Raw genomic sequence first — 12,528 nt, forward strand, 5'->3', positions numbered from 1 at the left:
TACTAAATGTATTTTCTTTTTCTTTTTTTTTTTTTTTGAGACAGAGTCTCGCTCTGTCACCCAGGCTGGAGTGCAGTGGCCGGATCTCGGCTCACTGCAAGCTCCGCCTCTCGGGTTCACGCCATTCTCCTGCCTCAGCCTCCCGAGTAGCTGGGACTACAGGCGCCCGCCACCACGCCCGGCTAGTTTTTTGTATTTTTTAGTAGAGACGGGGTTTCACCGTGTTGGCCAGGATGGTCTCAGCCTCCCAAAGTGCTGGGATTACAGGCTTGAGCCACCGCGCCCGGCCTAAATGTATTTTCAATTTATAATACTTTCAATTTAGGATGGACATATTGGGATGTAACTCCATCACCCATAAGTCAAAGAGCATCTGTAGTGATGTTGTACTGCTGAGACTCCAAATGGAGAGGTAGGAGGGGGGCGGGCACTGTTGTTAGAAGAGACAACGGACCTCTGCCTACTTAGAAAAGACAGTGCTGGGCCTGGTGCAGTGGCTCATGGCTGTAATCGCAGCAGTTTGGGTGGTCAAGGTGAGCAAATCGCTCGAGCCCAGGAGTTCAAGACCAGCCTGGCCAACATGGCAAAACCCCATCTCTACAAAAAACACAAAAATTAGCCAGGTGTGGTGGTGTGGGCCTGTAGTTTCAACTACTTGGGAGGCTGAGATGGGAGGATCACTTGAGCCCAGGAAGTGGAGGTTGCAGTGAGCCGAGAAGGCATCCCTACACTCCAGCCACTGCACTCCAGCCTGGGTGACAGAAGGAAACCCTGTCTCAAAAAAAAAAAAAAAAAAAAAAGCCAGTGCTATGCAGGGCAGGTGGGCTCCAAAACTGGGGCTTAGCCTGGGAGGGTTCTTGGTCTCCCCCAGGAAAGAATTCAAAGGTGAGCCAGTGGTATTAAACTGCAACTTTTAATTGAAGCGGCAGGGTACGGCAGCAGCACAGGTGCTGCTCCTTGGGGAGCACAGCTACCCCATAGGCAGTGTACCCAGAGTAGCAGCTCAAAAGCAGTTTGCAGTCATATTTATAACTCACTTTTTTGTTGTTGTTGTTGTTGTTTTTGTTTTTTGAGATGGAGTCTTGCTCTGTCACCTAGGCTGGACTACAGTGATGAGATCTCAGCTCACTGCCTCCTGGGTTCAAGCGATTCTCCTGACTCAGCCTCCGGAATAGCTGAGATTACAGGCGTGCACCACCACTCCCGGCTAATTTTTATATTTTTAGTAGAGATGAGGTTTTACCATGTTGGCCAGGCTGGTCTGGAACTCCTGACCTAAAGTGATCTGCCTGCCTCGGCCTCCCAAAGTGCTAGGATTACAGGCGTGAGCCACCTCACCCAGTCTATAACTTACTTTTAATTACATGCAAATTAAGAAGTGGGCTATGCAGAAATTTCTAGGAAAAGGTTGGTAATTTTCAGGCCATCAGGTTGTTGCAATGGAAAGGGGCGGAAACATCCTAGTGTTGCCGTGGCAATGGTGAACTGACAGGGCACACTGTTGGGCATGTCATGGAAAGCTGCTTCTCTTCAGTCTGTTTTAGCAAGTCGTCAACTTGGTCCTGTTTCTGAGCCCCACCTCCTGAGTTGAGTCCTGCCCGCTACCTCTCTAGGACCATTGGAAGAGGTGGGGAACCAGATTGGCTTTTCTATAAATGTGAAAGGCATTTATATTAAATACCTAACATCAAACAATTTATAATTAACATTGGAATGATGTTCATCAGATTTTTTTACATTTTATTTTCATTTTTTATTTTTTTGAGACAGGGTCTCACTCTGTAGCCCAGGCTGGAGTGTGGTGGCAGGATCTCAGCTCACTGCAGCCTCTGCTTCCCAGGCTCAAGCAATCCTCCAACGCCAGCCTCCCTGGTAGCTGGGACTATAGGCACGTGCCACCGTGCCAGGCTAAATTTTTTTTTTTTTGAGACGGAGTTTCACTCTTGTTGCCCAGGCTGGAATGCAATGGCACGATCTTGGCTCACTGCAACCTCTAGCTCCTGGGTTCAAGCAATTCTCCTGTCTCAGCCTCCTGAGTAGCTGGGATTACAGGTGCCTGCCACCACGCCTGACTAATTTTTGTACTTTTAGTAGAGACGGGGTTTTGCCACGTTGTCCAAGCCGGTCTCGAACTTTTGACCTCAGGTAATCTGCCCACCTCGGCCTCCCAAAGTGCTGGGATACAGCCGTAAGCCACTGTGCCCAGCCTTAATTTTTTTTTATTTTTAGTAGAGACAGGATTTTGCCATGTTGCCCAGGCTGGTCTCGAACTCCTGAGCTCAAGTGATCCATCTACTTCTGCCTCCCAAAGTGCTGGGATTACAAGGGTGAGCCACCGTGCCTGGCCTTATTTTTAGTTTTTTAATTTTTTAAAAATGCGGGTTTGGCTGGGCGTGGTGGCTCATGCCTGTAATCCCAGCACTTTGGGATGCCAAGGCAGGTGGGTCACCTGAGGTCAGGAGTTTGAGACCTGCCTGGCCAACATGGTGAAACTAAAAATACAAAATTAGCCAGGTGTGGTGGCGCCCACCTGTAATCCCAGCTACTTGGGAGGCTGAAGCAGGAGAATCACTTGAACCCCGGAAGTGGAGGTTGTAGTGATCTGAGATCATACCACTGCACTCCACCCTGGGCCACAGGGCAAGTCTCAAAAAAAAAAAAAAAAAAAAAAAAAAAAAATTCAGGGTCTTGCTCTATTGCCGAGGCTGGAGTGCAGTGGCTATTCATAGGCTGGATCCCATTACTAATTAACATGGAAATGTTGACCTACTCTGTTTTTGATGTGGGCCAGTTTACCCCTCGTAAGGCAACCTGGTGGTCTCCTGCTCCCAGGAAATCACCAGATTGATGCCCAATGTGGTGGGGACACCTGATTGCATAGTGCACTACAGCCCAAAACTTCAGCACTCAAGTGATCCTCCCGCCTCCCCACCCCAAGTAACTGGGCCTACAGGCATGTACTACCAGGCCTGGCCAAATATTAACAAATACTATATTTATAATTGTAGAGACAGGGTCTTGCTATATTGCTTAGGCTTGTCTCAAACTCCTGGGCTTCAAGTGATCCTCCTGCCTTGGCCTCCCAACATGCTGGGATTATAGATGTAAACCACTATGCACTGCCAATAATGACTATTTTGATGTCAGAATCTTAGGTGAATGTTTTTTTTTTTTTTTTTTTGTAAGTCTGCATCTCACTCTGTACCCAGGCTGGAGTGCAGTGGCATGATCATGGCTCACTGTAACCTTGAACTCCTGGGTTCAAGGGATCCTCCTGCCTCCTCAGCCTATTGAATAGCTAGGACTACAGGCATGTGCCACGACACCTGGCTAATTTTTTTTTTTCTTCTGTAGAGATGAGGTCTTGTTATATTGCCCAGGTTGGTCTTGAACTCCTGTCCTCAAATAATCCTCTTGCCTGGGCCTTCAAAGTGTTGAGATTATGGGTGTGAGCCACCATGCCTGGTCTCTTAGGTGATTTTTTATTTCTTCTCTGTAATTCCTTTTCTAAGTGTATGTTATTTCTAGAAATAATAAGGTCACTAATCTTTTTATTTATTTATTTATTTTGAGATGGAGTCTTGCTCTGTTGCACAGGCTGGAGTGCAGTGGCACAATCTAGGCTCACTGGAATCTCTGCCTCCAGGGTTCAAGCGATTCTTCTGCCTCAGCCTCCCAAGTAGCTGGGACTACAGGCTGGTGCCACCATGCCTGGCTAATTTTTGTATTCTTAGTAGAGATGGGGTTTTGCCATGTTGGCCAGGCTGGTCTTGAACTCTTGATCTCGTGATCCACCCACCTCGGCCTTCCAAAGTGCTGGGATTACAGGTGAGAGCCACCTCAGCCTGCCCAAGGTCATTAATCTTAAAAAAAAAAAAAAAAAAGAGGCTAGGCCTGGTGACTCACGCCTGTAATCCCAGCACTTTGGGAGACCAAGGCGGGCAGATCACGAGGTCAAGAGTTTAAGACCAGCCCGGCCATCATGGCAAAATCGCGTCTCTACTAAGAATACAAAAATTAGCCGGGTATGGGGGCACGAGACTGTAGTCCCAGCTACTCGGGAGGCTGAGGCAGGAGAATTGCTTGAACCCGGGAGGCGGAGGTTGCAGTAAGCAGAGATTGCACCACTGCACTCCAGCCTGGGCAATAGAGTGAGACTCAGTCTCAAAAACAAACAAACAAACAACAACAAAAAAAAAACTCGACCAGGTGTGGTGGCTCACACCTGTAATCCCAGCACTTTGGGAGGCTGAGGTGGGCAGATCACCTGAGGTCAGGAGTTCGAGACCAGCCTGGCCAACATGGCAAAACCCCATCTCTACTAAAAATACAAAATTAACTGGGTGTGTTGGCAGGTGCCTGTAAAAATACAAAAAAATTAGCCAGGCGTGGTGGTGTGCCTGTAATCCTAGCTGCTCTGGAGCCTGAGGCAAGATAATCGCTTGAACCTCGGAGTCGGAGGTTGCAGTGAGCTGAGATCATGCCACTGCACTCCAGCCTGGGTGGCAAGAGTGGGACTCCGTCTCAGAAAAGAAAAGCCTCTTTTAGATACATGTGGTCTCCAAAGTTCTAATTCAGCTACTGAAATACCTCTACCATTGCTTCTTCTGTCAATTATCACACAAGTGGATTAAGTTCATCCTGAGTTTCATGATGTGTATAAAAACTCATTCCAAGCTCAACAAAACAGAGGATCTCCCATCCAACAAGATGTGCCTTCCTGGCTGGGCCTGGTATCTCATACCTGTAATACCAGCACTTTGCGAGGCAGAGGTGGGCAGATCACCTGCGGTCAGGAGTTCGAGACCAGCCTAAAACCTTACCACTGCTAAAAATACAAAAATTAGCCAGGCATGGTGGCGGGTGCTGTAATCACAGCTATTGCTATTAGGGAGGGTGAGGCAGGAGAGTCACTTGAACCCAGAAGGTGGAGGTTGCAGTGAGCCGAGATTGCACCACTGCACTCCAGCCTGAGTGACAGAGTGAGACTCTTATCTCAAAAAAACAAAGAAATAGGCCAGGCTCGGTGGCTCATGCCTGTAATCCCAGCACTTTGGGAGGCTAAGGTGGGTGGATCACCTGAGATCAGAAGTTCAAGGTCAACCTAACCAACATAGTAAAACCCCATCTCTACTAAAAATACAAAATTAACTGGGTGTGTTGGCAGGTGCCTGTAGTCCCAGCTCCTCGGGGGGCTGACGCAGGAGAATTGCTTGAACATGGGAGGCGGAGGTTACAGTGAGCCAAGATCTCACCACTGCACTCCAGCCTGGGCGACAGAGCAAAACCCTGTCTCAAACAAACAAACAAACGAAACCCAAAGAAACAAACAAAAAGCAAAAAAAGGTGCACCTTCCTTAGATGGCAGTTTCAGGGTCAAGCCCCCTTTTCCACAAATAAAATGAGCTTCTGTTCCCTCAAAAGGAATTGTGATGATTGAAACATTTCCTTCTTCCTCTTCCTCTTCCTCTTCCTCTTCCTCTTCCTCTTCCTCTTCTTCTTCTTCTTCTTCTTCTTCTTCTCCTTCTCCTTCTTCTCCTTCTCCTTTTTTTTCTTTTTTTAGATGGAGTCTTTCTCTGTCGCCCAGGCCAGAGTGCAGTGGTGCGATCTTGGCTCACTGCAACCTCTGCCTCCCGGTTTCAAGCGATTCTTGTGCCCCAGCCTCCCGAGTACCTACAATTACAGGTACCCGCCATCACGCCTGGCTAATCTTTTTGTATTTTTAGTAGAGACAGGGATTCACCATGTTGGTCAGGCTGGTCTCGAACTCCTGACCTTGTGATCTGCCCACCTTAGCCTCCCAAAGTGTTGGGATTACAGTTGTGAGCCACCACGCCCAGCCAAATTTTTTTTTTTTTTTTTTTTTTTTTTTTTTTGAGAAGGAGTTTTGCTCTTGTTGCCTGGTCTGGAGTGCAATGGCGCGATCTTGGCTCACCACAACCTCTGCCGCCTGAGTTCAAGTGATTCTCCTGCCTCAGCCTCCTGAGTCGCTGGGATTACAGGCACGTGCCACCATGCCCAGGTAATTTTTGTATTTTTAGTAGAGACGGGTTTCACCATGTTGGTCAGGCTGGTCTCGAACTCCCAACCTCAAGAGATCCACCCGCCTTGGCCTCCCAAAGTGCTGGGATTACAGGCGTGAGCCATCGCACCTGGCCGAAGATCACGGATATTTTTAAAAGGATTTCAGACCTGGATAAGCAGTTAGATTGCATAATCTGTACTTTTTCTTTTTCTTTCTCTCTTTCTTTCTTTCTTTTTTTTTTTTTTTTGAGACAGAGTTGTCCTCTTGTTGCCCAGGCTGGAGTGCAATGGCGCGATCTCGGCTCACTGCAACCTCTGCCTCCCTGGTTCAAATGATTCTCCTGCCTCAGCCTCCCCAGTAGCTGGGATTACAGGCATGCGCCACCATGCCTGGCTAATTTTTTTTTTTTTTTTTTTGTATTTTTAGTAGACACAGGGTTTCTCCATGTTGGTCAGGCTGGTCTCAAATTCCTGACCTCAGGTGATCCGCCTACCTTGGCCTCCTAAAGTGCTGGGATTACAAGCATGAACCATCACGCCTGGCCTAATCTGTACTTTTTCTAATACAAAGATTTTTAGATCTTACTAATATCTCTCATTAAGGGGTTCAATCAGGTGCTGCATTTCACTTTCAACTATTCTCCAGACATAAGCAACTCCTTAAATCTAGCATTATGGGCCAGGTACATTGGCTCACACCTGTAATCCCAGTACTTTGGGAGGCCAAGGCAAGATCACTTGAGGCCAGGAGTTTGAATCAACCCTTGGCATCATAGTGAAACTTCATCCCTACTAAACATTTTTAAAAATTAGCTGGGGGCCAGGCATGGTGGCTCACGCCTGTAATTCTAGCACTTCGGAAGGCCAAAGCAGATGGATCACCTGAAGTCAGACCAGCCTGGCCAACATGGCGAAACCCCATCTCTACTAAAAATACAAAAATAAAATACAAAAATTAGGCCAGGCGTGGCAGCTCATGCCTGTAATCCCAGCACTCTGGGATGCCAAGGCAGGCGGATCACGAGGTCAGGAGCTTGAGACCAGCCTGACCAACATGGTGAAACCCTGCCTCTACTAAAAATACAAAAATTAGAGGCCGAGCACAGTGGCTCATGCCTGTAATCCCAGCACTTTGGGAGGCCGAGGTGGGCAGATCGCGAGGTCAGGAGATGGAGACCATCCTGGCTAACACGGTGAAACCCTGTCTCTACTAAAAATACAAAAAATTAGCTGGGTGTGGTGGCGGGCACCTGTAATCCCAACTACTCAGGAGGCTGAGGCAGGAGAATGGCATGAACCTGGGAGGCAGAGCTTGAAGTGCGCTGAGATTGTGCCACTGCCCTCCAGCCCAGGTGACAGAGCAAGACTCTGTCTCAAAAAAACAAAAAATATCTCAAAAAACAAAAAGTAGCCGGTCATTACACACACCTGTAATCCCAGCTACTCAGGAGGCTGAGGCAGCAGAATTACTTGAACCCGGGAGGCGGAGGTTGCAGTGAGCCGAGATCACGCCATTGCACTCCAGCCTGGGCGACAGAGTGAGACTCTGTCTCAATAATAATAATAATAATCATCATCATCATCATCATGTAATTAAAAATACAAAAATTAGCCAGGCTTGGTGGCAGGCACCTGAAATCCCAGCTACTCAGGAGGCTGAGGCAGGAGAATCGCTTGAACCTGGGAGGCGGAGGCTGCAGTGAGCTGAGATAATGCCATTGCACTCCAGCCTGGGTGACGGAGTGAGACGTCATCTCCCAAAAAGAAAAAAAGAATTAGCTGGTGGGGGTGGTGTGCTCCTATAGGCCTAGCTACTCGGGAGGCTGGGGTATATGAATCACTTCACCCCAGGAGTTCTAGGTTGCAGTGAGCTAGAATTGCTCCACTGCACTCTAGCCCAGCCTAGGAGACAAAGTGAAACTCTGTCTCAAAAAAAAAAAAAAAAAAAAAATTCTAGCGTTATGGTTTGTATAATGTTGACTCTTAATCATAGCAACAAACACTTACCTAATTGTTATTACCTGCCAGTGTTCTGAGGATGTAACAGGAATTATTAAGTCATGTAATTCTCAAAACATACCTATGAAGTAGGTTTTATGATCATTACTGAGTTACAGAATAGAAAACTGAGGGCAGAGGGAAGTTGAGTAGTTTGCACAAGGTTACATTGATTATGAGTGACAGAGCTGGGATCTAAATCCAGGCAGGCTATCTCCAGAGTCCAGTCTCTTACCCAACTTTGCACTGCCTCTCATTTGATAGAGGAGTGTAATTGTGCCAGTTTTGAACACTGAGATCTGCATGGTATTTTGGCCTAGTTTTTGCCTGCCTGAAGTTTAGTGGGCTGACCTGATCATCGGACATGCAACAGCCAAGGCATACCATATGTAGTCCACATTTGGAAGCCAAAGGCAGATAGTCATGCTGGGATGATTGCATCAGTTTCAGACAGGGTGCCACTGTCATGAACAGATGTGCCTGATTATGGAATCTTCCCTTTGGAAAGGTTCTTAAAGGGCAACCAGCCTATCCTCTGACTCACTGGTGCCAGTGGATGTGGTATGGAAGTGGGTGGCTGGGGTCTTTTCCTATCTGGACTCTCTCACTACTTCTCTAACCTTTGTCTGAAGTACAGTCAAGCAGGTTTTTGCCACCACCTCCCCTGTTCCTGGCAGAATGCAGTCTGGGAGCAGGCACGGGATGTGGGCTCATCTTCCTCCAGAGCGTTCTCTCCTGGCTTTGTGCAACACCAAATTCATCCTCATCCCGACCCTTCATGTTGGTGGTAAACACCTCGCCTGGAATCTTACTTGCGTTCCAACCCAAAGAGATTAAATCTCCCTGGACAGTATTCTTCTTTATAAATAAATGGTTAATTTATTTATTTTTATAGCTCCTGCAATTTAATTAAAAAATTGACTTTCAGTCTGCAAAACTGGCCTCTGCTTAATTAGATTCCATGGATCTGTCCTGAAAGGTATAAATCTTTTTTAAAAATAATTGTTACTAAATATACTGCTATGATAAATAAATTACTCAAACCCTTTGACGTAGAGAAAAGAGCGGGTGGGGGAGGAGGTTATTTGTCTGTTTCTGTCAGCTCCATTTTTGTTCCAGGCTCTGGCCTTGTTCGGGGCTGGCTGGGCGGGGGTTCCCTCAGCACAGCCTCCAGCTGGCCCTCCCACCCGCCTGCTGAGCTGCCTTCTCAGCCCGCCCCACTCTTCCAGGGGCGTCACGTGGGCTGATGAGATAATGTATGTGAAAGCCGTTGTCAACTGCAAGGCATAATTGAATGCCAATTATTATTGTTATTCTTACCATACTCTGGGGAAACCCTGTGGCCCCCATCCCTCCCAAACGTACTAGGCGGGACAGCCCGGGAAACTGAGAGGCTAGACTGCCCCTCCCATGTGGGCGGAGGTTCCTGGCACAAGACGGTCTCCGCGGCCTGCGGGGAGGGCTTTATTGCTACCCTCCTGCCCCCTCACAAATGGCTTTCCCAGTTCTTCCTGGCTTCAGGGGCCTTCCTCCGGAAGGAAATCTCCTTAGTTCCAGTGAAAGTTCTCGGGCCGCTGAAATTATCGACTCCTTAGGCCCCTCCTCACCTCCGCCGCACAGCCCCTTCCCCTCCCGGTGCCCACAGTGGAGCCAGGCTGCCCCGGAAGGATCTGACCGGCAATTTCCTAGAATTGTGCTTCTGGAGCTCCTCAGTCGTCCACTCCCTGCCCCTCTTCCCCACCTCATTTAAGACTCCTCTCCCCAGAGCCCAACTCCCCGTAGCTGTCCCAGCTCCACCCTGATCTAACTTCCTAGGCCTCACAGCTCTCTTTATCATAGCCAGTCTCTTCAGGGGCTGTCTACTACCCTTGTGGGGGGGACCTGGGGCACGGGAGGCTACAGGGCCACCAGGGCCCATCAGGAAGTTCAGTAGCTGTGGTTGACAGGACAGCCACTCTTGGTTAGGCCTTCCCACTGCTGTTCATCCGTGGCTTGGCTGGTGAGAGGACTGAACCATGTCTGCTCCCTCTCCCAATAAATTGAGCCTGACTGGGGCCAAAAAGGGTGGGTGGGAAGCACAAAACAAGAAGAGTCACTGGACAAGAGGGGAGCAATTTGTCTTTTCTTCATCCCGAACTGCCAGCTGTGTACCACGGAGTAGTGCCACGCCAGACCTCCAAGCTCCCAGTGGCCAGCCTACGTCCAGGTCCTACAGGGTGGACTCCAGGAAGAGGCCTGGGAGGTCAGGGTAGAGGCCTGCCTGCGCTTGATGGATGGTCCTGAAGAAATGTCTGGCACTTTCCTCCCCCGTGGGGGCGGTGGAGCTGCAGCCACCTCTCCCCCGCATTCCTGCCTGCCTGCCTGCCTCGGAAGGAGGGGGTGAGGGGTGGGTCCAGCAAGGAAACCAGGGCTCCTGGCCCAGCTGAAAGGCATTTTGCAAACTATGACTCACATTTGTCTACACTGACATGGGGAATGGAGGAGCAGGTGGACAATCCCTAAATTTCACCTGGGTTGAAAGGCATCCATGTGTTCCCACCCGACTCCCACTTCCTCCCCAGCTCCCAGGACCCTCCATTCAGTCCATATTAATTATCTGATTCCTACTGTATGCCAGCCATTGAGTAACATAACAGTTCTCAAGGTGTGGTCCACAAATCCTGGGAGTCCCCAATATTTTTTCAGGGCATAGATGAGGTCAAACGATTTTCATAATAATTCTAATACGTTATTTGCCCTTTTGACAGAGTTGACACATTGCATGGAAGTGCAAAACAATGGGGGCAAAACTGCTGTAGCTTTACATAAATCAAGGCAGTGGCACCCAATTAGTATTGCACGCATTCTTCACCACTGCACATTGGAAAGGCTAGTTTCACATAAAAATGTTCTTGATAAAGCAGTCAAAAATTATTAACATGTAATGGGTTTATTATTCTTATCTTATATGAGTTAATAAATAAGGATTTGTGGCCGGGCGCAGTGGCTCACGCTTGTAATCCCAGCACTTTGGGAGGCCGAGGCAGGCGGATCATGAGGTCAGGAGATCGAGTCCATCCTGGCTAACACGGTGAAACCCCATCTCTACTAAAAATACAAAAAATTAGCTGGGCGTGGTGGCGTGCACCTGTAGTCCCAGCTGCTGGGGAGGCTGAGGCAGGAGAATGACGTGAACCTGGGAGGTAGAGCTTGCAGTGAGCCAAGATCACGCCACTGCACTCCAGCCTGGGTGACAGAGCAAGACTCCATCTCAAAAACCAAAAATAAATAAATAAAAAATAAATAAGGATTTGTTTTAATATCTACTATGGCAAATATCAATAGATAGTCACATAAACAAAAGCTCTTTAGGTCCTTAATTTTTTTTTTTTTTTTTTTTGAGGTTGAGTTTCACTCATTTTGCCCAGACTGGACTGCAATGGCACGATTTCGGCTCACTGCAACCTCTGCCTCTCGGGTTCAAGCAATTCTCCTGCCTCAGCCTCCCGAGTAGCTGGGATTACAGGCGACCACCACCATGCCCAGCTAATTATTGTATTATTATTATTTTTTTTTGAGACGGAGTTTCGTTCTTGTTGCCCAGGCTGGAATGCAATGGCGCGATCTCGGCTTACCACAACCTCTGCCTCCCAGGTTCAAGCGATTCTCCTGCCTCAGCCTCCTGAGTAGCTCAGACTACAGGCACGGGCCACCATATCCAGCTAATTTTTCTATTTTTAGTAGAGACAGGGTTTCCTTATATTGGCCAGGATGGTCTCGAACTCCTGATCTCGTGATCCACCCGCCTCGGCCTCCCAAAGTACTGGGATTACAGGTGTGAGCCACTGCGTCCGGCAACTAATTTTGTATTTTTAGTAGAGACTGGGTTTCTCCATGTTGGTCAGACTGGTCTCAAACTCCTGATCTCATGTGATTTACCCGCCTCAGCCTCCCAAGGTACTGAGATTACAGGTGTGATTCACCGTGCCTGGTGTTTTTTTTGTTTTTTTTTGAGACAGAGTCTCCCTCTTTTGCCCAGGCTAGAGTGCGGTAGTGCCATCTTAGCTCACTTCAACCTCTGCCTCCTGGGTTCAAGAGATTCTCCTGCCTCAGCCTCCCGAGTAGCTGGGATTACAGGCACATGCCACCACACCCAGCTAATTTTTGTATTTTTAGTAGAGATGGGGTTTCACCATGTTGGCCAGGCTGGTTTTGAACTCCTGATCTCAGGTGGTCCATCCGCCTCAGCCTCCCAAAGTGCTGGGATTACAGGCATGAGCCACTGTGCCCGGCCAATAATAATAATTCTTAAGGGTGTAAATGGGTCCTTAAACCAGTTTCAGCACTGCTGGGCAATTCATAGGCTGTTACTACTCTCAGAGCCTGCATTCCCAGCTTAAGAATCAAGTCTTTTTTTACTTCTTCTTCTAGGCCCTTGTAGAACAAGAAGCGAGAGTCTTATTTGAAGTAGAGAGTGGAGAACTGACTGTTTTCTGGCAACCCTCTCTCCCTCAAGAAGAGACACTG

The sequence above is a fragment of the Macaca fascicularis genome, chromosome 1 (genome assembly GCF_037993035.2).
Source record: "Macaca fascicularis isolate 582-1 chromosome 1, T2T-MFA8v1.1".
Lineage (NCBI taxonomy): Eukaryota > Metazoa > Chordata > Mammalia > Primates > Cercopithecidae > Macaca > Macaca fascicularis.